Below are 27,291 nucleotides of genomic sequence, written 5' to 3'. Positions count from 1 at the left end.
GCTGGCCTCTCTTGTGCTGTGTGCCACGCCTGCTCTGCCAGGGGAGAGTGGGGAGCAGGGGACAGCCCTCGGAGAAAAGCTTTGGGGGTCTTTTTTTGCTTGAAGCCAGCCCTTGTACATCCAGCCCCGTGTGAATCCTGCTCTGATCGCATGCACGGAAAATTTCAGTATAAAATATATAGTTATAAAAAAAATACTTCATGCAAAATTAAAACACCTTTCCCAGTGGGACATGGTCTTATTGTCAACCCTTCCCAACAGTGTTCAAGGAATTGTCACTCTGATGGCAGCTGGACCCCAAGGGGAGCTCTGCTGCATCTGGCCTGGGCCAGGAATCATTGCTTTCATTCCCTTTTTTTCTGCACTACTTAGGGCTAAGAGCTGAAATAAAGCAGAGAGACTTTAATTTGCAGAATCAATCCTTTCCTGGCGGCGCTTCGTGATTTCTTGGAGCTCCGACTCCCCTCTGCTTTTCTGGAATGGAAACAAAACAGGCAGTTTGGATTTGAACTTCAAGCTGCAGTTAAGTGACAGTATTTAATTAATGCTGTAAAAGTAGAGCTAGTTTCAAAGAGATAAGTGATATCAGTAAAAAGCAGATTAATTAGTGGAAACAGGGGGATCTTACAGATTTGCTCAAAAGACACTTCGGAATTTTTACGTGTGTTTTATTGCTGGTGTAGGTTTGGTTGCATTTTTTTTCCCCACAATTGTATTTTTTAAAATGCCTGTTTAATGAGCTATCTGACGCTGCTGGTACAGCCCCCATTCCAGCAGGAATTATCCAGAAAAATGCTTACCTCCAGCTGGTTTTTCTCCACTGTGATCTTGCTGTAGACTCTGTTTCCCTCATCACCGCACACCTTCTTCAGCTCCTCTCTGTTGAGGGAGAAGAGCTGAGCTCCGGTGAGGATGCCCAGGTGTTCCACGGTCCTGGGGAGACACAAAGTAGGGAGGTGACGATTGTGCTGCACGTGGCCTCGTGCCAGAGGTGAGGAGTTGGAGATGGGAGGCCAGGAGCTGCAGTGGGACCATATCACGGGGCCCTAGGGCTGTTCCAAGGTGGCAGCTGCAATTCCAGTAGCATTTCAGGCCTTGGATTTAGTTAGTTAACTGTTTATCTCCAAGAAAATATTTATACCAGAGAAAGGGAGTGACTTTGGGCTCTGAACATTCTGGTTATAGAGCCTGGATTGAACAGGGTTGAAATCTAATTTGCAACACAGGCTCTGTAAGTAAATCCAAGTGGCTTGTCCCAGGTGAGATGGTGCCGGTGGCCTCCCCTGCTCCTTCTCCAGGGAAGGACGAGCATTGCACGTGGCAATAGGGCAAATCTTACTCTTTGCTGAATGACTTGGCCTCCAGCCAGGCTTTGACTTCTTCAGTGCTGGATTCAAAGGTGAGGGGCACGAAAACTTGCTGAGGCTTTTCCACTTTGAAATTCCTGTGGGGAGGCTGAATTTTATTGTTTGTGATCTTCTTTAGCAGCTCGTCGTTCAGCTCATCCGTTTGGTGAATAAGTTCTGTAGAAACAAGTAGGGAATGAAAGCAAGTCTTCAGTCAAAAATGCCATTAAATGTTTGTGGGGAAACTGTAAGGCAAATGGGGATGTGGCTCAACATTCTTATTTAAATTCAGCCCAGAAAAGTGATTCCCATTTTCCTGTGCCCCTGTGTTGCCATTTATTTTGCTCCCATCACCCCTTGGCTGTTGCCTGATGTGGAAGCACAGTTCTGTGAGAATCTACAATTGGAGGTTTGCAATTGAGACCTTTTCAGTCCTCTCTGCTGCTTCTAGTCACTAATTTGCTGATCGCAGAGCTCCAGGTTTTGCTCCGCAACAGAACAGAAGCGGCAGGAAGCACAAACTGGGAATGAGCAACACACTCATGATGGGATGAGCTTGAAGGTCCCTTCCAGCCCAGGGCATCCTGTGCTTCTGTGAAAACTCCAGTGACTCTTCATCCAGTATCGCTTTCCCCATGAAACTCCTGAAGACTGTGGAGAATAACTCAGTGATATGAACAGATTTGTGTCCTTGTATGGTGGGGCTTCCTGTCGTCCCAGAAGGGCTCCTGCTTCCAGGAGTGGACAGGGTGGGATAAGGGGTGAGGTGAGCAGGGCCCCTGATCTCTCTCCTGCTCTGTGAGCCCCACAGCATGTGCAGGGTGAGGGAGTGATGCGGATCTCCTGTTTGGCCGGGAATTCTGTGGAACCACATGAAGGAAGCGGCCAGGCGGGCACTGTGTGTGTGCCGGGAGATGAGCAAAAGGAAGTGAGAGAAAGGGATTGGCCTGAGCTGTTCCTTAGACACACTTAAACATTTTGGAAGAGAAAGGAAACTCTCTCCTTGGGAGGAGGAGGAGGAAGTTAGAACTGGAGGAAGGAGGCATGGGGTGATCACTTATTGCCCTGCTCGGCCCGGGCCGCCCGAGAGCCCCGGCGGTGTCACAAGCCCCAGGGCTGCTCTCTTGGCTCTTGTCCTGCCTGGAATGGCCTCCAGACACAGTGCTGCTGCATTGCTGTGATCAGTAAAAGGTGCAGGGGAGCCCCTTGGGCAGGTCTGGTCCCCCGAGCGCCCAAACCCAGGGGAGCCCAGAGTGGGACACACACGTGCGTTCTTTGGCGTCCTGTGCAGAGTGGCGCGACAACATCTCAGTGCCCCACTTATCCCCGGCGTAGCTGGCAGGCAGCTTGTGGGTTGGGCTGGATGGGCCATAGCCCCTGGGGCTCAGGTCTCCTTTGTAGCTCTGGTTAGACTGGTTAGAAAGGGAAAGAAAAGTAAGAATTTTTTTTGGTCGTTTTTAATTTTCTTAAGCTTTCTGCCTCACACCCACGGAGGGACAAACTGCCGTGTTCTCCTTGTGCTGATGTGGGGCTGGGGAGACCTCAGGTGGAGCTGCATGGAAGAAGTTAATTTCTGGGAATGAAGAACCCAAAGCAAAGTCTGAAGTTTGCGCAAGGGAATTCCTAGTTGTGCCAAACGTGTTCGATCTCATTGGAAGGCAGAGCCTCACTGCTCCGTAGCTGGGATGTGAAGCGGGACCACTGCCAAGGGCCTGGAGCGGACTGGAAAGTTTTTTGACGTTTTGATTAAACTAGCAGGGATTTATCCAGAAGCCTGCTGGGCCGCCTTAGGCTTTGCCCAAACGCTGCAATACCAAAATGGGGAAGCAATTCCATGCTTCCCTAGGGTGTTTAGAACACTCCAGCTCCACATTTCTGCAGTGCAAGTTGCAGTATTCAGTTAATTCTCACTTAGATGGTGTTTCCATCTGCCTCCACTCCAGTAACGTGTTCCTGGTGCTGAACTGAACTGGCTGAGGGAAGTGTCCATCTTTAATTTAACCCCCAAGAAAAATCTTGATGTGGAAAAATATGGAAAGCAGGAGGCTGGTGCACAAATAGGAAGGATAGGCCTTATTTGGGAAGACGATCGTAGCAAAATGTGAATTTTATCATAGGAGACTCAGGAATCTCCTGGCTTTGTCTACTTCTGAAGGTCTGTCCTGATTGGTGCATAGTATCCTAAGAAATCAGGGAGGTCTAATGCCAACATTATTCCCAGAGGCAGATTGTGCCCTGCAGCTGATACCAGTCAGGTATTACCTGACTACAGACCTGTTTGAGCTCTTCCAGTTTCACCACATCCAGGATATTGTACGGAACATAACCGGCCTGCCCACTCCGGTTGAGCAACTTCCACCACTGCTTATTATCTTCCAACACCTGAGAGAGGGACAAAAATAAATCTGCTGTGGGAAAATGGGATTTCAGGCATAAACAACCAGGATATAGCGGGGCCGAACCATCCAAAAGGTGAAGTTGCCAGAAGGACATCACTGAGGCCAGGAGCTCTAATCAGATCTGTTGCTCTCAGATGCAATCCAGGACTGAAACTTTTCCTGGAAAGCATCAGAATGTATCGTAAGGATGAACAGGAGAGCACCTCTGCGTGCTGAAGAACTCATAGTTCCTACATAATGTCCCTGTTTCTCCAGACCTTTTTTTCCTAATGACTGAGTTTCTGATGTCTTTTTGCATTAAAATAAATAATTAAATAAATAAAAAGCCACATTTTGCAGAGAAACCTTTTCCTCAGGTCACAGATCAGTGTCAGCCCAAGTCACGTCCCACCTTGTCCAGCTGCCAACAGTGCTGCAGTAAGAGAAAGGTTATGAGAAAGGTGCTTTTCAGAGAAAACAAATCCTCGTGGAGGAGGAAGTGGTGATAAGGAACCGACCCAGCGGGGGATGAGCAGGGCTCTAGAGCGAGTTGTTGTCCTCCCTCCTCACTGTGGTTAAAATGGGACCGATGTCTTTGAGCTGAGGAAATGACACGACACAGCACAGGCAGCCTGCTCCAGCTTTGGGTTTGAGCAAAGCTTTGTGTCACTGCTGAGATACCACCAGGGAAAATAGAGTTGGTGCTTGTTGCTATCCCGAGCTCTCTCCTGCCCCTGGGGGACACACCTTTTCCAGGAGCGGTCACGTACCTCCAGGATTTCATCCTTCAGCACCGAGAGCTCATTGGCGTTTCGCGCGGTGAAATCGTAGCGGATTTTGGCAAATCTCTTGGGCACAGCCACCCCCTGGGCCTCGAAATTCCTGCAGAAGAGAAGTGGCCTGAAGTTCATTAACCTGAGCTAGACTGTTGGAAGGACTCTGTGTGGAAGCTGGAATTGTATTAGAGGATCATCATAAACTAAAAATATATGTGACAATGTGGCCAGATTGCAATGAATCTAAAGACAGGACAGGGTTGGCTCGAGCTCACAGAGCTGCTGCCTCCAGTGTAAACTAACCGCCTCGTGAAAGCAAATGGTTTTTCACAGACATTATTCGAATAAAAGGGGAAAGGGGAAAAAAAACCCAACCAAGAAAAAAGGAAGGTTCCCATTAGCAAAAAAAGCCTACATGAAAAAGTGAGGTTGTGAGCTATGGCCGAAGGGCCGAGTTTGGTGCTGATTCTCAATCAATTCAGCAAATGACAGTGCATTGATGCAACTGTTTTTTTAGTCAAATTTAGTCCTGATTCTTCACAGTAATTTGCCTCAAGAAAATGAGCCCCATATCCTTTGGTGAGTTCCCTGTTGGCTGAGGCCCAGACCTTCAGGCCGTGACTTCTCAACATACTTGCAGTGAGACTGGCTCCCTCTTAATTGCTTCTTTTTGAAGTATGGTTTGTCACTATCATCCTGCTGAAGATGAACAGGGCTGGTGTCTCATCTTCATATATTCTTCCCCCTCCTCCCCTCTCCTTCTTTTCCCCTTTTTCACCTCTAAATAAATTTCTTCAAGGCGATTTAACCCTGGGATAGTCTAATGCACTTTAGTCCTTCGTGGTCCACCCTCAGATAGATGTGTTGGCACAGAAGAAGTAAGGGTGTTCTCTTAGGATCTGATACTGTAATAAAGGGAAGAGAAAGATGAAACAGGCATTTCATGTTTGTCTGTTTTCTCTCCATGTCATTTCGTGAACATGTACTCACACTTGGCCAAGGGTAGTGCATTCAGACACTGAATATGAGTGTTGAAGAGGGGACTGAGAAGGAAGAAGCTTAGTGTTCTGCAATAGGAATTATGCTTTGGGGATTTTACGAATTGTTTCCCTCTTTTTCACCATCATGCTCTTCTTGCACACTTCCTTGTCTTTTGCTATTGAGCGAAAGTCTGGAGGCTCAGAAAGCCCAAGTTTCATCTGAGAAAGATTTCCTGTGTCAGAGAGAACGGAAGGGATTCTGTTTCCATCCTTTCATGCCAGGAAGGATGAACTGCCTGTATCAGGAGGTGCCGAATTGGTTCTGGGTGCTGCTGTAGCTCACAGAATTGCAAGACCCAGTGCTGCAGGAGTTCAAATAACAGACCGGTGGAAAGGCTCAGGGGCCACAAGCTGTGCTGCATCTCTCATGGACTTGCAAGGAACCTCTCCTTTGGTGTCTGTGCAAGTGCTGGCTGATGTGGGCACTAGGATTGCTCTTTTAATCAGGCAGCTCCAGTACCTTTCAGAAAAGAATTTTCATGGCACATCATGAGCCATTAATCTCTTGACTAACCATAACATTTCCTTACTCCTTGGTTTTACAGCATTACTCAAACACTGACATTTGTCATTTCACCAGCCATCTCCCTTGACCTCTAGCATCAGGCACTTGCAGGGGGAAGGATCTGGTCTCACAAATATTTTCATACTCTGATCTCTGTGATTTATTAACCATGAAGTTTTGCCTTCAGAACTCAAGATGCCATTTCAAATAATTTCATGTGCAAAAGTCGAGTTATTGGGCAAAAGGGATCCTTGATAGCTGGGTACAAAGGACAGCAGGACTGCTGTTGCTGTTTTCTTTTCAACTACTGTGCTTGCTGTGTGACCTTGAGGAAATAGGTTCACTGCAGCTTTATGGTTCCGTTTTTGCATAGGGAAAATAAGGGCAGTGATAATTGCTTTCAGTTGTAAAACACTTCAAGATTTATGGAATATGAATGATTCTTACTAAGTGAAAAGTGTTGCAAAGCTGGCTTAGTTGCACACTGTGCTAACAAAATCCCGTATCAGCCTATTGACCCCAGCCTGAAACACTCATTAAAGTTTATAGGACATTTTGGTGGATGAGTTGAGGCAGTTGTTCTGCTGGAAATATCATACTGAAAGCACTTTTAAATCCATCATCCGCTTTGACTTTTTTCTCTATTAAAACTAAACACAACTGCTTGCTCTTTCCAGTTTTCTTAGTTTAGTTTTTGATGGGTAAGTACTCACTGTTAACTCAGCTTGTACCCCCATGGCATCTGAGACATTACAGTTCATTCTAGTCACAGCATAAACACACAATAGCTGTTGTACTGAGACAAAAAGAGTTATAAAACATGTAAGATATCCAATGGACTGGTATTAACTATCAAGTTGCATGGTCACTTTTGAATGTCAAATGTTCTTTTTATGGATACTGCATTAATTTAATTTGTGCTTAAACGTTAGCTAGGCTAGACATTGGTGTCTGAAAAGTTTACATATTTTTCCAATGTCAAAATGTGTAAATTTAGTATTAAAGAAACAAAACATATTTACTTGTACTAGAGGAAAAATACTTTCGTAGCAAAGAAATTAACTGAGGTGCTCTTTAGAAATAGGTCTGGCTTGCTTACAGAATTGTTGCTTATGCAGTAAAGCAGATCTACAGATGTTTTCTTTTTTTCTTCCAGATAAAACTTGGATTGTTTGAAAAGTGGGGAGATATTTCACCATAGTACAAAAGAAGATACAGAAGAGGAGAGCAGAATGAGAGCTCTGCAAGTGCCACATGCCTGCAGCCTGCTGTCTTTAGCAATGCTGTTCCTTCCAGTCACTGGAACGTCAAAACAAAATATCCCAAGACTGAAGCTTTCCTATAAAGGTAAACTTTTCAGTAGTTTTTCTGATTCTGGCACTTTGGTTTCGATGTGATACTGCCAGCAGTTCTTTTTGTATTACTAACCAGGAAATACATAATAGAAGCCTTAAAGATGGATGAATTCTGCCTCGGGGCAGTATTAAAATCTGGGTTTTTTGTTGTGTCGGGGCACATGTTTCTGAAGTATAAATGTCTTTTAAAAGTATTATTTCTGTTTGCTCCAAGAGGATGTTAACAGACTATACATAAATTAGAGGGGAGTGGTCCTTGAAAGGCTCTGAGGTGCATTGGAGACATTCCTGTGTGGCTGGTGCGGATGATGTGACACATGGAGGACATTCACACCTTCCTACAGCATCAGAGAAAGTTGAGAGAGCTGACTCAAGTGTTTCAAGGGGACTGACATTTATTTTTGTAATAATTCTTTTTCTATCACTAAGTGGGTATGTTAAACTCTTCATATGTGGTTTTCTTTCTCCTTGCCTCTTTGGATCACAAAAGCATGATTCTCTGCAGAATTTCTTAGTCTTGTGTGTAGTTCTTGTTAAGAATGGTACCGTCTGAGGGATTTCAACACAGACATATTTATGTATTAATGGCCAATTTTTTAAAGAAGGTGGATTTCTTTTTGCTTTGCATGTACAGTACACCTCCACAGGCACAGAGATGTGTCACTGACACTTCCTTCTTTAGTGAAAACAAATGCTCTCCAGTTAGTTATGTTTCAGCTATGTCAGCCCCTTGCCCTTAGGGGAGCTATTTCTGCTCTGTTTTTCAAACTTATGTCTTCCTATGCATTGCAGAGTTACACTCAGGATGGTGTGATGGGACAGGCTGTAGAGCCTTCATCGGGGCTTATGATATGTTTATCATGAGTTTAACACCCAGAGAAATGTATTGAGTAAGCAGAATGACATGCTATTTATTTACAAGCTTCTCTTTTGCTAGATTTGCATGCCACTGTGCATGCTATTCCACTGTGTATATAAATGTGTTTGGATGTGTTTGTGCGAGAGAGACAGAGGAAGCAAGATCAAGGGATCTTGACAACATTTTTATAAATTCAGGGAACAGTTGCACTCCCTGAAGCCAGTGCATACAGAAACTGAAAGAGCTGACATGAGTTATGAAAGTTAGCAGTAAAACCCTCCTGACATACAGCCGGCCTTCTCACAGCTAGGCCTTTTGAGCTAATTCCCAAAAGCAGCATATACCATATGGCCATGGCATTTACTGTGGATTTGACACTCACGATTAGTGAATTCCTCTCAACTTCAAAAGCAGATAGCCTTTGGCAAAATCCTGATGGATGCCTTTGGCAGGTAAAGAGGGGGAGAAAGAAAAATTAGTGAGGTCAACACAGGGGAAAAAAAATGGCTGAAATCTTAGTTTAAAATAGTGGCAGAGACCTGCTGGGAACAGTTGGGAAAATGCCTGAGCTCGTTTAAAAAGACAGTGAGCAGATGATTGATATTTAGGCCCTGACCCAAACTTTTCTTAGCAACTTTATAAACCTTTCAGTTTGGCTTGAGGGATACCGTTTCCTGTCCAAACTTATTCACCTATATCCCTGTAGGGGGGGAAAATCAACAACAGATACAGATGCAAAACAGCACATAAATCTTAGTTTTGAGAGCTGTGATGGAACTGAAAAGTCAGAAGAAAGAGAATTACCAGAATTTATTGTGCCTTGTCTTACTTTCTTGGGGGGTTGGAAGGTGTATATTTTTCCACATGGAACAAGAAATAATTTAATGCTGTTTTTTCACATTTATGTATTGTAAATGATTCCAGTATGGCTTATCATAATTAAACTATATTTTGCGTGTTGACAACAGAATATCAGATGTACTGAATATTTAATATAGTTGTGAGAATTAAGTCCACCTTCCTCCCCCCAAATCTTTCAGACAAAACAATTCCAAGGTTTCTGAGAATAAGATGTAGGAGAAATGAACTGTTTTGCCAGTTCTCATAAAATTGTTAGTCATGTCACTGACAAGTCCTGGCATCTCTGTTCTTTGGAATTCATACTTGAACTCTCATGAAGAGGAGAATACAGGGCTCTTTTCCTTCTTTATGGAAAACAGATGAGAACTGGCCACATCAGGCAGTTCCAAAAACCTGGTCACATGTGTCTTTGAAGGGAAGGTTTCATCTCCTTTCAGGTGCAATGTGCTTATGGCATAGCTCCATCTTCCCAGAAGAGCTGAGCATTTGCTGGGGCAGGAGAGCTGGAAGTAAGCGGGACTTTGCTCTGCAGTTACTGAATCTTCCAGTTGCATCAATCAGTGGTGGATGGAGGAAGAGGGGGAGGGTAGGGTGGTTAAAGATGTGTCTATAACTGCAGGAGTGCTTCAATAAACCACAGCATGTCAAAGCTCCTTTGTGTTCAAACAGCAATTGAAATTTTAGACCTTCTCTGAATGGCAGTTATAGGTTTCCTTCTTCTCAAGGTTGTCATCTTAACGAATGGGAATCTGTGCAGGAAATGTTAAGATATTCCAGTGAGTGATGTTGGGATCAATGTAAAGTCATACAATGGATTTCCTTTATTGTTTGTCCCAGTCTAAAGATGTGTTCTAAAAAATTGTGCATGTATAAAACTAAAACTACACACAAATCAATTAAAATATGTTGTAGTACAGAATCAAAGTCATATATTTTCCACCTGTGTTAACCGAATACACTATGATCTTTAATCACATATCTCATCCTTTCACATTTTCCCTGATCCATTAGTTGAAAAATTCTCTTATTCACTCAGACTTAACGTTTAGATACTCGTTCATGTCATTACTATCCCAGAAATTGTCACTCCTCTTGTGATGTTTTTAGGGTGCTCTCACTGCATATACCTTACTTATTCTGTGTATCTTAGATACTTCTACAAGATTGAGGTGCTTTTACTATTACAGCTTTAATATTAGGAGAAGGTAACAAACTGTCTTCTAATAGAAGATTATGATCTTTAGAAAACCAGGGGATGATTTTGAGTAATATTCCATATTTTGACTCTCTTTGCCCAGTACTGCTTTCAGTCTAAGACCAACAGTGTGTATTTATCACTCATTTTCATGTAGCTGGAGATAACCTGTGACCTTCATCCAAACTGCAGAACTCCACAAGCACAGAAGTGATATTCAGCTTCCCTAAGCAGCACGTCCTTGTTGTCTGCTGCCTCATTTAACATCCTCATTCCAACCTCTAGAGCAGATGCAGAAGGTTTTCATATACCAGTCTAATTCATTAATGTCATTTTCAGGACAGCATCAGTTCTGTTACTAAAGAATGGAAGGCTCAGTGTCCTAATTCATGTATGTTTAATTCATACAGTGTAGACAGTCTTGTTTCTGTTTGATCTTCTGAGTAATAATTTTTCCTAATTCATTGGGAGGTCCTTCCATAAATATCGTGTGTGTGTCTTTTTAGATTTTACTTCATAGGGAGAAGTAAAGAATAGCCAGACCAGAAGGTTGATTGCCTTCTGAGAAAAAGAAGAAAAAAAAGCAAATTTTTCTCAATTTGTGGCTATCCTAAAATTTTCCTGCCGAAAGAGAGAATCCTAATTGCAAATTTAACCCTATTGATTTGATTTACTTGGCTGCTTTTCATGGACATTTTAGTAAGTGTAGTCTGTGTTCTCAGTGAATGCATTTATATTACAAAAGTGTGCACCCTAGTTTCTTGGCTGGGGGGCATGCCCTAGCCCAGATTTGGACATTGTCACCAGTGACATCCACAAACATCTATCATTCCCGTGTGGGAATGTGGCCATTCCCCAGAGCAAGCCATGCTTACTGTGACAGCGGTGACTTGGTCAGAGGACCAGGAATCCTGCATTGTGACACAGTACAGAGGAATAAGCAGGACTGAAGGCAACGTTTGGCTTTTAAAGCAGGATTTACTTAGCACTGTTAAAAACGACTATGGTAGTAATTTACATCTAATAAACAAAAGCATTATTCTCAGCTGATTTGTTTTTCTCCATATAGAATGAATTAAGATGCAGTCTCATTCTCACTGAAGTCATGGCAAGAGTTTTTCCACTGAAGTAAATTGAAGCAAGATCAAATTCACGCTCTTCACTTTTTTCATCTTACCTAAGTAAACTAAAGACAGGTAGTTCTTTCTCCTCTGCTGAAGGATGACAGTGCTAAATCATCAGCTCCACATGGAAATTAGCCATGTTTAAGGATTGTTTAGTTTCACGCAGTGTTTTGCGCACAGGATTTTCTTCCCCCAGAGTGATCCATTCTTAAAACATGGTGAAAAAGCAAACAGAGAACATTTTGGTGCCAGGAATTCTTTTGAAAATTTGACTGGGTGAGTGCATTTCCTTAATGTTCAAAAATTATCCTTTGACCATGCTATTTAACAGTGTCAAGCATTCTGTTCTCTATATTGTTTTTGCTTTAAACCTGTTTCATTTTAGAACTGATGAGATGCTTAACTGTTGCATCAGAGCAGTTAGTTTGTTCAGTTTCAGTACAGCTGGCTTATTTCCATGTCATGCATCATTTAATTATACATATAAAACATAGTTAAAATTGTACAGCTCCATGAGCCTCACTTAAACTGTCTGTGGCACTGCAGTAATCCCAGTACCCTGACGGGGTGTTGCACAGCTGTGACTGGTTGGAATGTGGTAAACTGGTGATGTGTAAGAGAGCCTGGAAGTGAGCTTGCATTTTGCAGCTGTGCTTGCTCTACTGGAAGAGGAAGTTAAACCAGAAAAAAACTGCTCTTGTGGCAATATCAGCATCTGTAAATCTGAATGCTTAATGAAAATCAAGGAAAATGTGCTGAGTGAGGAAGTGGTGCTTTTCCCTTGTTTGTCATTTAATTAATTTTTGGTGGTTTGTTATTTCTCAGAAAAATCTATCTCAGATTCCTCTGTGGAAAAACATGAAGTGTTTATGTGAGAGTGAAGATCCTAGTATTGGATGATTGTCTAGATATGCAAAAGACTTTGCCTGTTTTGTCTCAAAAATGCTTTCTGGAGGCAGTGATCATTGACACTTAAAATGTACCCTAGCTTGAAGATGGATGGGCACTGCTGTCCATGTGTATATGCTGTCGACTGAGTATAAACTTGAAGGCATCTATTACATCTTAGTAATGGGAAAAGCAGCAAATTTCTTACAGACATTTTTTTCCTTTTTTAAGCTAGTGAACTTGAAGGTCAGATTCAACTATATGTTGCATTTTCTGTCATATAATTATCATATCTATAATGTCCTGAAGAGCAGCCTCCAGTCAGTGACATCAACAGTTTACACAGCAGTTGAACTAAGAATAACCTTGGAGAACTGACCCATGTCAACCTCTTATGAGTGTAAACTGTAGTTCACAACAGTTTCTGTTTTTTCATGATCACAGAAGGGCCTCAGTTGGATAAAAGAAGAATTGTGTTCAAAAAATACAAAACTATTCTGCTGAATGTTCACTTTACTGTATCTCAGAAGAGGAGAGGAAACAAAACTGAAAGAGTAATACTTAACAAAGTATTTTTGCTCCCTTATAAAAAGAAGGACAGGACAACATCAAAAACAGCTTCCCTAGAAGAATGCAGGGAAGATACATGATAAGTGGCATCAGCTTGGAAGAGGGATCAAAACTCTTTCTTTGATTGCTTTTACTAATGACATCTGTTTAAGCAAATCCAATTCAGAGCAGTTTCAGGAATCCCAAACTTGTTCTCTTTCTGAGCACTATTTGGAGGGCATGATCTGCCTGACATCAGTGTCTGTCTAGCAGTGGACATCTGTGGTCACTATGCAGGTGCTCGATTCACATCCTGTTTCCTTTTCCTCCCTCCCCATTTCTGCAGTTCCATTTGTAGGTGAGTTCCCCAAAGAAGAGCTGAGGAACATAAGGGATGACTCTTCCATACTCACAGTCCTTTGGAGATAAATACACAGAGATAGCAGAAAGAGTCAGAATTTCCTTTAATAAACCAGTGCAGTATCAGACAAGTCAGAGAGATTGGTTAACTCTGTTTAAGGCAGACAATTTTGAAGATGGTGGGAGTGACAGATGTACATCTTTGCTACAAATTTGAAAAATGAGACATTCTACTTTCTGAACAAAATCCTGGCTATCCCAGAATTTTGCACTGTGTTGAACCATAGAGTTTTAAGAGCTGAGAGGTTGTTGAAGACACCAAAATTTTGTAATTAACTTACTGGGCCTCTTTAAGGAGGGTGTTACGTCTTCCTGTGCATCATTCAAGCAGCCTGGATTTCTTTCAGAAAGATTTCTCACTAAATCTGTAACAAAACATTAGCCTATATGACATCCTGCCCCAAAAGTAATAAATATAAATATTATTAATAAAAAATGTCCCCCTCCAAGATTAAATAAAAGCTTACACCTATATACCAAGAGCATCCACGGATCATGTCACACAAATTTATATTTGACAAGGGTTTGTGTGGGAGGGCACTTGTGCCTGCTTTGTACAGGGAAGCTCTGGGGTTCCCAGGTTCACGACTGATGGGTCTGCACTTTGTGTCTGTTGAGGCTCTGGGTGCCCAGGGCCATGAGCAGTTCCCGGGCTGGGGATGGCGGGTGGGGCTGGCCTGTGATGCGCTCTGGGGCCTGTGACAGCACAGGGGCCGTGTCACAATGGGGGCAGCTATAAAAGGCCCCATTGGTTGACGCTGCCCCCAGTAGAGCCTGGGCAAGCGGTGAGTGCCCACAGGCGGTGGGGAGGCAGGGCTGGGGGAGGGCTGGGGCAGAAGCGCTGGCACCCGGGGCATGTGTTCTGTCCCTGCGTCCAGGGCCCAGCCCCTGGTGGGAGCGCCTTGCTCAGGCTCGGTGCTTGCTGGGGCAGCGGTGCAGGCCTTGCCTCCTGCCAGCTGCTGGGGGCCCTCTCCTTCCTGCTGCCACATCCCCGTGGCTCCTGCCCTGCACTGGCTGCCTCCATTCTGGCCCTACTGAACCCCTTCTGTGTGTCCTCTTGCAGACCATGGCTTTATTGTCATTGCTCTTCGTGCTCATGCAAAGCCTGATCCAGTACCCCCAGCCAGCTGGGGATGGGCTGGATGAGGCCACGCACCGGCGAATGCAGGAGCGTGAGGAGCTGCTCGACCGCGAGATGGCTCGGCTGCTGCAGGAGCTGGAGCAAGGGCCCCCAGAGCAGCAGGACGAGGGCTGGGGAGCCCTGCTCTTTGGTGCCCTGCAGCAGTGGCCATTCTGGGCTCTTGCTGGACTCCTGCTCCTCTTGGGCCTGTGGTTTAGCTGCAGGAGGAGTCCTGAAGCCAGCAAAACCAACAGCAGCGGCAAGGACCAGACCTCCTGCAAGACCTTGGGAGAGGAGAAGGAAAAAGAAAAGGAAGAAGACAATTTGGATTCCGAGAGAGATGGAGAAAACATTGATGTGACTGTGGAGGCAGATGACAGTGGCAGCGGAAATGAAGGAGAAGGCAGTCCTGTGGCTGCAAATGAAGGAGACGACAATGATGCCAATGAACGAGATGAAGATGTGAAGTTGAAGAAAGACAGTGATGTTAAAAGTGATGATGGCCATGATGCAAGGAAAGATGAAGGCTGGAGTGATGGGAATATGCCAGGAGACAATACTGCTGAAGGAAATGAAGAAGAACCTGGCAATGTTACTGGAGGTGTGGAAGACCTAGATGAAGCAAATGAAGGAGAAAACAAGGATGTGAAGGTGGAGCCAGACAAGGATGCTGGAAAGGAAGAAGAAGGAGATGGAAATGAAGAAAAAACCGATGATGCGTATATGAAAGCAGGCAACGATGACGTACGTGAAGGTGAAGATGGAAAGGAAGAAAAAGTGGATGTGAAAGTGCAGGAAAGCAGTGATGCCAGTGAACAAAGAAGCAGTGATTGGACAGGACAAGAAGACAGCCGTGATGGTGAGAATGCAGTAGACCATTGTGGTTTTGCTGCAACTGAGGAAGAAAAGAAGGACATTGGAAATGAAGAAAGCAATCTTGGAGACAAAGATGAGAAAGCCAGTGCTGCCGATAGGAAGGGAGAAAAGAATGAAAATGGAAATGGAGAGGAACATGGCAATGCTGCTTCAACTGAAGAAGGTGTTGATAAGATAAATGAAGGAGAAAGCAGCAATATGAAGCTGAAGGAAGACAGTCATTCCAGTGAACACAGAGCCACTGATTGGAATGGGAAGGATCAGGAAAACAGGGATGCGAATGTGAAAGGCGAGAAGAATGAAGATGGAAAGGAAGAAGAAGGTGGAAATGTGGCTGCCAGTGAAAAAGAAGGCAGTGGTGCTGGCAAGGACAAAGGCAGCAGTGGTGGAATTGAAGAGGAAGAAGACGCCTGTGACGTTGGGAATAAGCGAGGGATCCTTTTAGTGGATCGCATACAGTGTCCTGTCGAGGACGTGGAGAGAGGTCGCTCAGTGGCAGCTGAGCTGATGGAGAGCTTCACGCGTGTCTTTATTGACAGCGTGAGCAATAGTTTCTACCCGGTGCCTCAAGAAGCCATCGGGGTGGGCAGTGCCTTTGAGGGTTGGAGTCCCCGTGAGCAGGATGTGGTGTACCGCGTGCTGGTCCCACTGAATCCCCCACCGGGACACGCCTTCCACCTGGAGCTGAACAGTGCAGGGCAGATGGCAGCAAGGACCTTCTGCGTCCGTGTGGAGCTGGTGTGCACGTGCGAGAGGGAGCAGCTGGGCGAGAAGCTGTTGTGCTTCCTGCACCACTCGCAGGAGGAGCTGCGGCGGAAGCAGAAGCCCAGCCTCCTAGAGACACTCTGCACCGGCTCCTGCCTGGACGTGGAGAAAACCTCCCACTGGTTCTACCAGCTGGTGAGATGCTCGTGGCTGCATTTGCCTCAGTCGTACTCATGGCACTTGGTGTTTCAGCCCTGCAGCCGGTCCTGCCAATTCCGGCTGAGCAAAGGCAAGAAGAGCCTGATGGTGGAGATGCTGTTTGGGGTGCGCCACGGGGACTCCGACATCTTTGTGGTCAGCCAGCCCACAGAGGCCCAGAAAGGCGGCTCCAGCATCTTTGTGAGCAGCCAGCCCGCCGAGGCCGACTCCATCGCAAGCACAGTGTGGCCTGAGACGTACACTGTGGCAGAGGCAAAATTCTTCCAGCACGTCGCCAGGCAGGTGCCGTGTGAGAGCTTGCACCTGAAATGCCTGCAGCTCTTCACCTGCATCCTGAGGGGCACAGGTTTTTCCAGCTCGACCTGGAAGACTGTGGTCATGCACGTGCTGACCACCGTACCGCTGTCCCAGTGGCGCAGGAGGGAATTTGCGCAGCGGCTGTGGGACATCATGGCATACCTGCGCCGCTGCCTGCAGTTGAAACGCCTGGAGCACTTTGTCCTGGGCAACCAGAGGCTTCCTGAGGAGATCAGCTTGCCGCCGGCAATGCGAACGGTCGAGCCGCTCAACCTCTTTGAGCACCTGGCCCGAGATCCGGCCGCCCACGCAGAGGCGATGCGAGCTTACGGTCAGCTGCGATTCCGCCTCTGGATGCTGCTCTCCAACCACTGAGAGGAATTCCCTGCACAGAGCTGTGCTGGGGGGGCTCCCACCCGATGGCAGCCACGTGAGCACTGCATAATTCTTGCTTTTTTCACTGGCAATCCTGAAGCTGCTTTCCTGTTCCTGCGGAAGGAAGATGCTGCGGCACATTAATTCATTGTGCAGACACACATCTCTGTGTGGCCTTGCCCTTCACCTTTCAGTTTACCACGGTGCTGTTGCAATGTTCCTGCGTCTACGAGGCAGAAACTGGCTCCACCTGCACATCCTTACAGAAGACTATGAACTGACAGAGGTTGCTTGGCATACCTCCAAGTCCAAAAAAGAGCCTGTTAGGGACTTAATGTAATTCTTCAGTAAGCTGTACTTATTGTAGTTTTTTAAGGATGTAGTTTTTCTTAGTATATGAAAGTACAACAGGTAGTTTTAAGTCACACTACCATGGAAGAATAGGTAGTCCAAGTTTTCATAATGGGAACTGGATATATTATCCATGCTTCAAGAGGCCCTTTAGTATTGTCAGTGTGTAAACTATTTTGTAAACTTACCCTTAGTTTAGGCAATTAAACTACACTGCTGTAGTTGCTTGGCTGCTTTTCAGTAATATCCAGATATTTATGTTAGGAAAAACAATAAAAGGAGAGAAGTTTCTCAAATTGCCTGAAAAGTGTCCTTCTTTATATTTAATCCAATGGTTCTTAGAGAACGTCCATCCATTGCAGCTACCTGAAAAAATGACAGAGTGACTCAAGCGGTGATTGTGTCCAGCAGTCACATCTCGGTATTGCACTTCTGCAACTCACTAGAGCAGGGGATTAATTTTGTCTCATGAATGCAACCAGAAGTCATGATGGTTGAAACAGCTAAAATATTAATTAATCCTCCCAGTGCTGCTTCAAACCTGCCCCTCCTCATTCAGAGCATGGGAAAGAAAGCTGCTGTGGCCCACGTCAGAGAGGGAAGGCCTCTGAAGGGACAGGAACAAGCAGCTCCATGTGAGGAGAGCAGGCAGGAACCTCCTAGAGGAGGATCGCTGCCAACAGCAGAACTCGCTGTTCCACTGAGAGGGAACTGTGCTCGCTGGGGTCCCTGCCTTTTGCTTCCTCTGCTGGGCAGGCACTGCTCCCACCACAGCCCCTTTGGCCCAGCTTGTGGAAGGAGGAGAACACCCTCCCTGCTCCCTTCTCCCCAAACACACACACCCACTTTGTTCCCCTCTCCTCTGCCCCCAGCTGCAGAGACCTGCCCTTTCCCTTGCTCCAGCGCTCATCAGCCCCTTCCACAAGGACATGTGCTCTCAGTGGGTAGGACTTGATCTCTGTGTGCCATTGAGCCTTACGGCCTGACCGCACAGCTTGTGTGGCCTCTGGAGCGATGCTTGGAGTCAGGGAGAAGCACGGCCCCCATGGCTTCTTGCTGCACAATGCACCCAGGGCTAGATTGGCCAGGGCCAAAACTATTGCAGGTGGTTAAACTGTGGGTGTGGCTGTGAGTTTTGGTGCAAGTGTGCTGTGTGTCTGAGGAGCATGCTGGGAGAGGGGAAGGGCAGAACCTACAGCTGTCCAGTGTTGCCACTGAAATACTGCTGTGCAGCTCAGGTGCTGATTTTAACTGGTCAGTAGTATGCAACCCCACTAGGATGGAAATTGAAAACAGTGCTCCATAAGAGCAAGCATAGCCAAATGATCTGGATGTCTTTCTGGCACTGAGCTGTTCTTTCAGGCCTTGAAAACAGGGGCAGCTCTGATAAAGTAACTGAGCAGCTGGTTGGTATTAACTCTCCTTTGCACTGTCAATTCACCTTCTTTGGGAATAGCTCACCCTGCTCTGTGTCTCTCCTAAGCCTGTCAGTATCGATGTGAATGTGCTTTTCACACCCATGCCATCTGGCACTGGTATTACACCAGAGTTCTTCTGCCACTGCAGTTCAAGGTCTTTCAATTTTTGCATGAAAGTCTTGTCTCCTATGTTATGGACACTGCACTCCTTAGGAAGCTGACAAATACATTTGAACATAGTGGGAAAAATGTTGAAGTGGAAGCGTTGCGAAGATGTGTGGCCAATTTCACAACATCTTTCCTGTGGAACTGCTGCAGGCTGAATGGAGCAAGTCCTGCTGTCAGATGTGCATTTGGAGAAAGCAGGTTTGAATAAAATAAGTCACAGCCAGAGAACTGTCAGCGCTTATCAATAGTGTCAAGATACGAGTTTCTGTAGCCAATTGTCCTTTGGATTTACTGAAGAAAATCCCTTACTGGTTTAAATCCTGGACACTGAAATCCACAAGAAAATTCCCATTTGCTCCAAAGCGAAGTCCCTTTCCCTTTCTTCCTGCTTCCTTCATCAGTGAAGCACAAACTGAGTTAGAATTTAAAACTGTGTTGTTCTCTGTACAGCCCCTACCAGAGAGGATGAGCAGAAGTATCAGGACAACCTGGTGGTGTCTTCTCTGGCCTTAAACATCTGGGCTGTAAGATGTAGCGAAGTCATTTATCTTGCCTCAGCGTTGCCGTGTTCATGTCCAGAGAATGGCCTGTTGTCAGAAGCCTTTCTGAAGACGCAGTTACTTGAAAATTGCAGGTGCAGGTGCTTGCAGCTACTCTAACCTTTTGTGCATCCTTCTGAGGGAAGCATAGTCTGAAATGAAGAAGTGGCAGTATTTTGAAGGCAAGTGCAATTAGAAGGAGGGTAATTTGTTTGGAAAGGTGGGGATAGCACTGCCTATAATTTCACAAAGCATACTTTGAGAAAGGAAGAGCTGTGTGCCTTAAGGTGCTAATCATGATCAGCATGTTCCATTCTGAACACCTGGACATGCTTGCAAAATACAGGACATGTCTCCATCCAGGCTGGAAAGAAGGAGCCCACTGCTGCAGGGTGGAGTGGGTTCCTTTGTGCAAGTCAGCACAAGTCCCAAAGCCTTGAGGTGGACTGGAAGGTAGAGAGCTTCTAGACACAAGCTATTGCCACAGAGTGTTTGGTTGGTGTTGCCTGTTCCTAAGAGTGTGGACTAATCTCCACTCTTCATTCCCCGTGTCTGTTTCCTTCCTAAGGAAGATTCACGCCTTTCTGGTTGCAGGTCATGTGCTTATGCAGCTAAAGGTAGCTGGGAGGCTGCTGAGCTGAGCTGAGCTGGTAGGCTAAGTGGAGCAGTAAAAGTCTTTCCCAGTCAGTGAGTTGACCTCAGGTCCTTCAAATAATGCAGTCCAAGAAGATTTTGCCAGTATTTCCACTGGAAGCCTACCACGGGTCTCTTGCTTTTTCTGTGTTTGACTGGCTGGTAGATTGGGAGGGACAAGGGGGTGTGAAATGCTTGACCAGGGCATGAATGAAATGACTTTTTTCTTTAGTTGGTCCTAGGCATCTCAACCTGAAGTTCTAAGGAGAGAGAGTGGGAGTAGCAGAGTTTGTTTAAAGCTGCCTTTTCTCCAGGGTCAGCAAATTAAGAGGCTCTTTACTACTCTGCGTCTGGTAGTGTGAGCTTTCTGAATAGCTTTAGCTACAGGTGAGTTTATGAAACACCTTCCTTAGAGTAGGGCGGAGGTTTTCTCTTATCTGCTTGATTCTCAGGTGACTGGAGGTCAGAAGAAATTTTCCCTCTTATTCTGCATCTTAGTTACTCATGTGGATTAGGAGAGCACTGTGAAGGGACTGGAAGGTAGTGATCAGTAGAGATCTAAAAAGAGGAGGATGAGATGCGCTGCTGAAACAGAGTAGCCTGTGAAATTCCTGACTCTCTCCTCTTTCTTTGTGATGATGCCTGTGAATGACTGATCAGTGGCTGCTGTGATCCTGTCTTCCTCTTCTTCCCTCCCTGCTGGGTAGCACTTGGGACACGGAGCTGTTCAATGGCGACCTCATCTAGATGGCAGAAATTACAAGGCATTGATTGTTATTATATAGGATGGTTCAGAAAACTGTTTTCTGAGTGCACCCAGCTCTTGTGTCATGGCTGGAGAAGAGAAGGGTGATTAATCAGACATTGTGTGTTTTGTCAGCCCTCAGCTGATAAAGAGTATTTCAGAGATCACCCAAGAGGAATTGGAGTAGCCCAAGGGAGCAAAAAGGGAGCTCCTGCTGTGCTGTGCTGTGATCGGCATCAGAGCAACCCTTCCCAATAAACAGCACCATCGTATCCAGTAGCAAGGATCTCCAGTCAGAAAAAAGCAATGGAGGAGGTTTGTATTGAGGATGGTGTCTAAATGCAGACACGTCTACATCCCTATACAAAATAGAGTTCCTCTCGGAACGGCAAGAGAGAAGCCAGTTGCTGCAAGTGTCAGGAGGAGCACATTAGAGTGGAGCGAGCCAAGCTTCAGGAGTTCTGTGGTTTCAGGACTTTTCTTTTTCCTTTTCCAAACTTGTATTTCTTGTTACAGTGGCTTGTCCATTTTTCAGCCGGGCTATTGATCAGCCACATCTAGCGTAAGAAGTAGTTTGGATGGGCCTGAGTATTTTTATCCTGCTTTGCAAAGCATAAGTTGGTTATGTGTGATCTTTTGTCAGTCAATAGACAGATCTTTGAAAGTGCTCCTAATTCTTTCCCTGCTCCACACTGCATCTCTACCACCTGATGTTCCTACCAGAATCAGTGATGGGGTGAATGAGAAGAAGAGTTATTTTGCTGATATAATTTGATTTAAGGTACTTGCCTGTGGATTTGAACTCTTGTAGTAAAGCTTATAAATCCTTTAGATTAGAACAGAAAAGCATGGAAAAACAGTCTGGCTTGAGGGTTTTTTTCCCAGACTCGAACTGGCATCAGCAAAGTGGATGGTCAGCTGAAAACTTTGAGTCAAATCCCTGTAAAGTGATGTGTCAAATCACGGCAGAGGATTCGTGTGGAGTTTGAGAAGAGTTTGGTTGCGCTCCGAGATGTGACAGTTTCCAAGGTGTGAGCTCATGTAAACAAGGAAGCAGATGGGGCTTCTAAACTCTGAACTAAAAGTACTTTGATGAAGGTTTTGTACCACGGAGTAACCGGTGATGGGAAATGAGTGTCAGGGCTGTTAGAAGGTGGAAGAGCCATCTTTCCCTTGGGGAAAAACCAAAGGCAAAGGGGTGGCCTTGTTTGTTCTGGCTTTGGAAGTGACCTTCCCAAGACTTCTGAAGAAAGGGGACGGGTTTTCCCCCATTTTCTAGAATTCTGTCTCATTAAGAAGAGTTGTCTGAACCCAGCGCCCTGTCGGTTCCCTGGGGGAGAGGTGGGCAGGACTGAAATACACTGTTCTATTCAGCCCCTAAACAGTGGGTTTGCCTTTGGTTTTGTCTAAAGCCAAGGGGGAGCTGCTGTCTCCAGTGAAACAAAGCTCCTTCCTCAGCTAAAATGTTTTCCAGCAGCGCTGGGAGGTCGGGCTGCTCTTCCCCGGCCCTGTGTTTCCAACGGGGTGAGGTTTGTGTGTGCCCTTCCCTTAGGGCAGATTCCTCCTGTAGGCAGATTCCTCCTGTAGGCAGATTCCTCCTGTAGGCAGCTTCTGTCTGTGCAAGCTGGGGTGACTTTGGGATGGATGGAGAGATCCTCAAGGGAGTCCAGAGGAGGCCAGGAAGGGCCAGGAAGTGCTCCAAGAGCTAGAGCATTACACAGACGGGCTGGGAGGGCTGGGAATGTTCAGCCTGGAGAAGAGAAGGCTCTGGAGAGCCCTTAGAGCCCTTTCCAGTGCCTAAAGGTGCCCCAAGAGAGCTGGAGAGGGACTTGAAGAGCCTGGCGTGAAAGGACAAGGAGGAATGGCTTCCCGCTGCCAGAGGGTGGGTTTAGATGGGATATTGGGAAGAAATCCTTCCCTGTGAAGGTGCTGAGGCCCTGGCACAGGTTGCCCAGAGAAGCTGTGGCTGCCCCTGGATCCCTGGCAGTGTCCAAGGCCAGGCTGGACAGAGCTTGAAGCAACCTGGGATAGTGAAAGGTGTCTCTGGCCATGGCAGGGGGTTGGAACGGGATAATCTTTAAGGTCCCTTCCCACCCAATCCCTTCTGTGATTCCATGATTCCAGCGTCTCTACACACATGGAGAGCCAAAGCGCAGTGCAGCATCTTTGGCACCTGATCCTTAAGGTCACTTTGCTGGGCTGATGTTGGGAAACAAGACCTATGGATGGACTGATGAAGTCAGTCAATATTTTTGCCTCCTGCGGTGGAAAACACCTGCGATTCCTTTCCTTGCAGAGCTGCTGGGGGTTAAACAGCAGACAGTGCTTATGGGAATAACCCCTCAGCTGATCTTTGTCTTCCCTTGGTGGTTATTAACAGTGGCAGGGAGTTGTCTCCAGGATGCCCAAATGTCCCAGTGTCACTGTACGTGTCCGTGTGCGTTCATGAGGTTCCGAGGTGGGAGCCAAAGCTCCGGGCGTGCGGATCCATCACCTATTTCCATGTGGAGTGATGTTCTGTTTGAAGGCATCCCCGACCTGTGTCTGCTCAGCCGTCTGGCCACGCTTGAGTGAGGAGTTCCAGTAAGGATATCCATTGGCTGAGGAGAGCTGGAAAGGCAGACATGGAGTCAGTGTTACCAGGAAAGGGGAAAGCTGATCGGAGAAAAGGAGAGGGATAGTGGTAGATGAGTCATGGTCTGGCAGATTTTGGTCAAGGTGTTCTCCAGGGAAGCCTGTGTCCCTGGAGCTCAGTTACGCTGTAGGGTGCTGTTGCCTTGGATTGGGAGAGGCTCATTATTGCTGCCCTTTTCCAGCCTCATTTGCTTTCTGTATTTAACTGGGGCAACCAGATCCAACTGAGTTTTGAGCCAACTACTTGTTGCATGCCACCACTACCCCTGCAGCTCCATTTCTCCGGAAAAGGGGGAGGGAGAGTGAAGAGACAGGGACACAGGACTAACCTTCCTCTTGCAAGTGTCCAATGTCTGTTTCCCAGGGAGCTCCACGGAAGATTTCTGTGGGCGGTTCCCAGCCGTTGCGGAATTTGGGGATGTAGGTGGGGACATTCGTGTCTCGGGGCCACTCGGCTCTAGGACAGAAAGTGGGAATATGAGGTGACATCCACGAAGAATGTGTCTTTCAGGGCATCCCCTGAAAGAAGAAGCAGGAGCATCAGGGAATCCAAGCATCCCGTCTGCGTGGGGAGCCTGGGGAGATGGCAGCTCTGTCCTTACCTGGATCTGGTCCATGTCTCCCCCAGGGAATCCCAGAGGTTTATCTCTTTGGGTGTCAGGTGTCCTCTCAGGAAATCGGTGGTGTCTTTAGAAAGCAGTGGGCTGAGGACAGATGGGGCCAGCTTGGGGCCACCGCAGCTGTTGATGATCTGAGTCACACACAAACCACACAAAGAGGAGAGAACTTGCAGGAAACGGTCAAAATGTCAAACCAGGGACACACAGATGAGCAGGAATCGAAGACAAAGCTGATCCTTGGATCAGCACAGTCACTGCAAGAAACATCAACCTAAGTCTTTGAAGGAGACTGGACAGTTCAAGGGAACATGAGATTTTTTTGGATTGGAGTCAAAGGAAGAGCTGATCTACAAATGAGCTGTTGTTACAGACGAGTGAAGTGTCAGAAGCTGACACTTCAAAAAATGGAAAGTATCTTGCTATTCCTTTGTGGCTCTATTTCCAAGTTGGGATTTCTGCTTCCAAGCATTTTCAGTGCAAATACTGAGCCGTATTTGCCTGAAGGTGAGACCAGACAGATTCCCAGTGGGGACTCCAGCTGGCTGCCCCTTTTGTTCACAGTAATGCCTTATTGACCCGGTGGAAGGATTCATATTTGCTGGGGTTCCTGTATTTACTTCAAGCTTCAAACCGGATCAGAGGCCAGGAACAACCGGCATCGCTTCTGGAAGTTCCTGAGAAAGCTGTGGCCAGGTGTGAGCAGTTTTCCAACCCTGTTGCACAATCTATCTACTTGTAAGTGTGAACTAGAAATAAAAGGAGTTCCCAGTGAGACCTGGGAATAAGATTTACCAGTTCCAGCGGCCCGAAGAGGAAATGCACCAACTCCGAAGCACGGGGGTTTTGGATGTGCTTCCTTAGTTTGGCCTGAAAAGAGAACGTAAACACAGTTTAACCCTAACCTGAGTGTGCCTTCTCTTTTCTGTCACATGGGGCTAGTGTTGTGGACTGATGAGAAGAGTAAGGGATGGAGGAGTAGGAATCATTCATTTTTATTTTGTGTCCATTTCTAATTCCCAATGAATTTCAGGAGGGGGGGAATACCCTCTCTGTTAAATCAGTGCCTTTAAAGCTAATTTGAACAGACACAGAAGACCTTGGCTTATTTTGAAAGTCCTAGTGAGGAAGGGCCAGGATTGTTGGTGCTTCTGCCTCTTGCAGGGTTGAGAATCCCACTAGTTCCATGGATGAAAACAACAGGATAGGTGTTCTGAGGGTCCCCTGGCAAACTGCTGACAAGGGAAAGTCTCCACCAAGGTCTTGCCTGGGGCACCTGGAGCTGCCCTGGCCACTGAAAGGCTCCAAATCCAGTGGTATTTGAGGTGAGCTGTGGCAGAATGGAGGAGCAAACACTTGGGATTGATTTACTGCAAGAACTGGGTTTCAGTAACAGCAATCAGCTGAGCTGTGGTGAGAAACCTCTCCAGTTTGTGCTCCCATTCAGCTCCTTCTCCTGTCCTGGACTCCTGGTGCTGTTGCCATGGGAGACAGGCTCCCTGCTCCTACAGAAATGCAAAGCATTTGAAATGCCGGAGATGAAACATTAATGTGGAGTGGGAAACAACTGCTGGCAGCAGGGTGACCCAATGAACGGGCACTTCCCAGGGACTCGGCAGCCCCATGGTGAGGAACGTGGCAGGACCCCACCACAGTGTCCCAGCTCTGCTGCGTGCTCCACCCTGGGCTCTTGCCAGGAGATCAGCTGCTCCTTCTGATTCTGAGCAGGCACAAATTAGCCATATTTGCTTCTCAAAGAAAAGGCTGGAGCTTGGTATCCTGCTTTAAGGTTGTTTACAGTCTCTTGGTTTTCCTTATTAATAACTGCCCAGGAAGGAGCTTGTAGGATGTGTTCGCTGGACAAGTTTGGTCACAACTGACAGAATTCCTGCTGCAGTGGTGAGGCAGGGACTGAGCCTGGTTCACTGTCCCCAGAGCTCGGGTAGTACAGGACAGTCAGGCCAGTAAAGCCCCTGCTCAGGGCTGGGAACGAGATCCTGGCCAGCTTTCCCTCTCTGCCCCTCTCTGCAGTCCTGCTGGCCTATGTCATGCCCTGGGGCCACTCTGCCGTTGCTCAAATGGCCAAAATCCACTCATCCAGGAGTGGGAAAGGGAGGGAGGGCACAGGAATTCATCTTAGGTGGTGAGGCCTGGAAATTTTCAAGGCAACAAATTGATCCTCCTCCTCCTCCTCCTCCCCCTCCTCCAGCAGCTCTTCCTCCTCCTCCGACTTCGACTCGGATCCGAGCTCCTCCAACAGCAGCAGCAGCAGCAGCAGCAGCAGCAGCAGCTCTGAGGATGAGCCCCCGAAGAAGAAGAAGAAGAAATAGCTGGGGAGCTGCAGGACTGGTGTGGAGTGGGGGACAAGCCCCTCCCAGGGGCTGGAGCACACGGCTGCCAAACATTCAATGGTCAACATTTCTACTGCTCACACTTTCCAAGTGTTTTGCCTAGTTGTTCCTAGGACATGGAAGGTATTAAATGGCTTCCTGAGACGTACTGAGAGAGTATTTTTGTGCTTTATCCTTTTATGGAAGATTTTACTTTTTTAGTTCCAAGAAAAATTAAAAAAAAATCTATCATCAGATTCGTTTCCATGAGCTGAAGTCCAGTAACCTGGATGCTTACATGCTGGAAAGCAAAAGCTTTTTATTGCAGGTTATGTTGTGCATCGTGTGCTGTTCCTCTGTTAATGACAGCTTCACTTCCATTGAGAAAATCCTCTCCAACTGTTAAAAGCAGAAGTTTTTCAGCGCTGCTGTGGAGCTGTGGCATTGTTGAAGCTGAATGCACAACGTGTCCCACACAGAGCCTCCCATCTCATCAGCTGGTGCCAAATGGATTCTGTGCTGCTGAGCTTGTGTTCCAATGGCTTTTCCTGATGCTTCCAGGTCCAGTCTTAAGTGCACCATCCAGCTGAGCTGTGTTGGTTTGTTACTGATCAATGGAGTGCTTGTCCTGCCCACAGGCTCTGGGCTTTTCACTCCCCTGTGGCCTTGGCTCGTGCGTTGGAAGTGTTTGCTGAGACACAGAGTGTTGGTGGTGGGAAGCAGCAGCTCAGTGACTTGGGGCTGCTGCTGCTTTAGGAGTTTCATCTTTGTGCCTTTTTTTTGTCAATTCGGTGTGCCCCAGTGAGACAAGGGCTGCAGTGGGTGTTCTGCAGAGCTCCAGCTCAATATTGCCACGCAGCAAAAGCAGAGAAATAATAACAGCCACAACTGGGCACTGTTCTCACTGGATGCTCAGTAAAAAAGAGACTCCTTGAAATAAAGGGCTCAAAGGAAAGTGTTTCCCTTTG

At 46.5% G+C, this 27,291-nt stretch overlaps 1 pseudogene across 1 annotated transcript in view; it reads right to left on the bottom strand.

The window, feature by feature from the left end:
• Nucleotides 1-402: 402 nt before the first annotated feature.
• The window catches only part of LOC309572693 (epidermal growth factor receptor kinase substrate 8-like protein 2), a 38,705-nt pseudogene continuing 11,816 nt past the window's right edge, over nt 403-27,291 (bottom strand). Inside the window, exons 2-11 of the transcript in view lie at nt 24,789-24,863; nt 23,979-24,127; nt 23,707-23,833; nt 23,237-23,352; nt 4,495-4,606; nt 3,609-3,728; nt 2,611-2,758; nt 1,340-1,523; nt 801-933; nt 403-474 (exon numbers count right to left, since the gene is read on the bottom strand). The product of the transcript in view is annotated as an epidermal growth factor receptor kinase substrate 8-like protein 2 (transcript). The remainder of the gene's footprint in view (nt 475-800; nt 934-1,339; nt 1,524-2,610; nt 2,759-3,608; nt 3,729-4,494; nt 4,607-23,236; nt 23,353-23,706; nt 23,834-23,978; nt 24,128-24,788; nt 24,864-27,291) is intronic.

The sequence above is a fragment of the Coloeus monedula genome (genome assembly GCF_965178545.1).
Source record: "Coloeus monedula genome assembly, chromosome: 4".
Lineage (NCBI taxonomy): Eukaryota > Metazoa > Chordata > Aves > Passeriformes > Corvidae > Coloeus > Coloeus monedula.
The sequence above is the reverse complement of the archived record's forward strand: the minus strand, read 5'-3'. Positions and strand labels throughout refer to the sequence as shown.